The 2592-nt window shown below is 35.3% G+C and overlaps 1 long non-coding RNA gene across 2 annotated transcripts; it reads right to left on the minus strand.

Annotated features, from left to right (window-relative positions):
* On the minus strand, nt 1-2586 carry LOC106099985. 2 transcript variants are annotated; one of them, XR_001225409.1, is made up of 3 exons: nt 2077-2586; nt 1207-1301; nt 1-11 (listed from the first exon to the last, which is right to left on the minus strand). It is a non-coding gene; the product is annotated as an uncharacterized LOC106099985 (long non-coding RNA). The 2 variants fall into 2 exon arrangements; XR_001225411.1 differs by lacking the exon at nt 1-11 and adding an exon at nt 29-47.
* Nucleotides 2587-2592: the final 6 nt, after the last annotated feature.

Consider the following 2592-nt stretch of genomic DNA (forward strand, 5'->3'; position numbering starts at 1 on the left):
GCCCTCTCACACTGACGACACAACAGACTCCATCATCAGAATATCACCTACTTGTAGGTCCCCAGCCAGCGTTAGTGACGTCATACAGCCCATACAGGGACTTATTTTTTTTTGAATTTTTAAACATTACGATGTTTTTTGTTACTTTTGGATGGATGTTAGAGTTTGTAACCTAAACTGTTGAAGGGATCTTGATGAAATTTGGCATAGACGTAGAGAATAGTCTGGCTACTCGTTTGTTTTATTAATTCCACGCGCACGGAGTCGCGAGCGAAAGCTATACAGCATACAGCCAATACTTAGATGGATGTTTGTTAGAGTTTGTAACCTAAACTGCTGAACAAAGCTGGATGAAATATGTGGAAGTACACATAGACTACCTACTTTGGTGGTTTTTTTTATTCGACGGAGTCGCGGGCAAAAGCTAGTCTATACTATTTATAATAAATTAAGAGGATTTGTATTTTTGTACGTATTGGAATAATTCAAAACCTACTGAAATTTCAATAATTCTAATACTATGAAAAAACATCGTTATCACTAACATAGGCTAATTTTTTTATTGTTTTTTTAATTTTACGCGGACGAAGTCGCGGGCAACAGCTAGTGTTATAAGAAAAATGGAAAAAACACATTAGTGTATCCGGGATTCGAACCCAAGAACGTTTAGAATACAAGTCAAATGTTGAACCACTGAGCTATCGAAGCCCCATAACAATTAGAACAAAATTGCAATGGCAAGATGCATGTGATGACGTCATAAATCGCTTATGATCTTGCCTCTCTGTCGTTTATTAGCGCTCTCGCTCGCACACTCGACTTGCGTTCATTTAAAACAGTAAAGTAAAAAATGTAATTCAAATGAAAGAAAGTGGATAATCATACTAACATTATAAATGCAAAACTTTGGATGGATGGATGTTTGTTAGAGTTTGTAACCTAAATTACTGAACGGATTTCGATGGCATTTGGCATATATATAGTCTGGAAGAACACATAGACACATTTTTGTTTTTTAATTCCACGCGGACAGAGTCGCGGACGAAAGCTAGTATCTTGATAAATAATCATTTAGTAACATTAAAAAACCTATAAACGACTTGTAACTAAAATTTTAAAGTGACATGTGGTTTTTAAAATCAAGCTAATTATTTTTTTTTTGAAATACACTATTTTTATGGGAGTTTTTGAAATATAAAAAAATACCTCATTTTTGTTCTGTTCGAGGTCATCTGGTTGTTTTACCGCATCTTGCACGCAAGCTGCAGTATCTTGTACAGTTTGGGCGACCTCTACTTCACCTGAAATTACCATCGTTACCTAAATGTACAATCAGGTAATCTGTCGGTGGTCTACTTTTTTATCTATACTATTATAATAAAGCGTAAACACACACTTCTTTGTTACCTAAGATGTCAGTAATTACACCATATTTTTGAATAATTATTTTTTTAATAACAAGCCCTACACCATATCACGCTTTAGGCTATATATTTTCACGCTATCAAACTTAGAGGGTAAATATTTTAGATAAAAACCCTAATGTGGGAAAGAGACCATAAGTTGTTGCCAACATCAAGGAAGCAAGGTTGCCATGGTTTGTCATCATGTCATGTCATTTTGATAATTTGACACAATAACCAATAAAATGTTCACAATTTTATGCGGATGAAGTCGCACGGGAACAGCTAGTATAAATTAAATTAAAACACTATTTCGACCAAAAAAAAAATTTGAAAGACATATTCAAATAAATAAAAAAGAAAAGAAAAAAATATAAATCAGTTCTTGTTTTGATGCGGCCTCCAACTTGTCACTAAAAGCCATTTTAAAAAACTCACTAGTATTATAAATACGAAAATTTACATGGATGGATGTATGGATGTATGGATGTTTGTTATTTTTTATCCTAAACTGCTAAACGAATCTCGATTGTCATAAGTAGAGGACAATCTGAACACATAGGATACCTACTTATGTTATTTTTTAATTCCACTTGTATAAATATACATAAGTACAGTACCACCGCGTATTTCCTCAACTGTACGCGGAATAGTGAAGTGTTCAAAGTCTCACCGTGCACGTATCTCTGCTGGTCCTCCGTGCGCTGTACTTGATGGTCTCCTTTCAGATATCTTTTGATTTCTTCAGCTCTCTCCATATACCTGGAATGAATACTAATATTATAAATGCGAAAATTTAGTTGTATATTTGTTAGATTTTTTAGCCTAAACTGCTGAATCTCGATGAAATTTGGAATAACCTGTCAAGTGTCACTTATCTGTTACCTGTCACGTATCGCATGTCCCCTGTTACCTGTCACATATGTCCTGCTTCACCTGTTATTTGCCGCGTGACACCTGTAACCTGTCACGTGTCAATTAGAACTTGTCACGTATATCGCTAGTATCCTGTCACGTGAATTACGAGTTACAGTAACCAGTCAACTGTCACGCATCACCTGTCATCTGTCACGTGTTCCCTGTAACCTGTCACGTGTCTTAAATATATTGTCACGTGTACCCTGTAACCTGTCACATGTTATAAAAATATTGTCACGAGTCCCGTGTCATAAATATATTGTCATGTGTA

The sequence above is a fragment of the Papilio polytes genome, unplaced genomic scaffold, assembly GCF_000836215.1.
Source record: "Papilio polytes unplaced genomic scaffold, Ppol_1.0 DF824493.1, whole genome shotgun sequence".
Lineage (NCBI taxonomy): Eukaryota > Metazoa > Arthropoda > Insecta > Lepidoptera > Papilionidae > Papilio > Papilio polytes.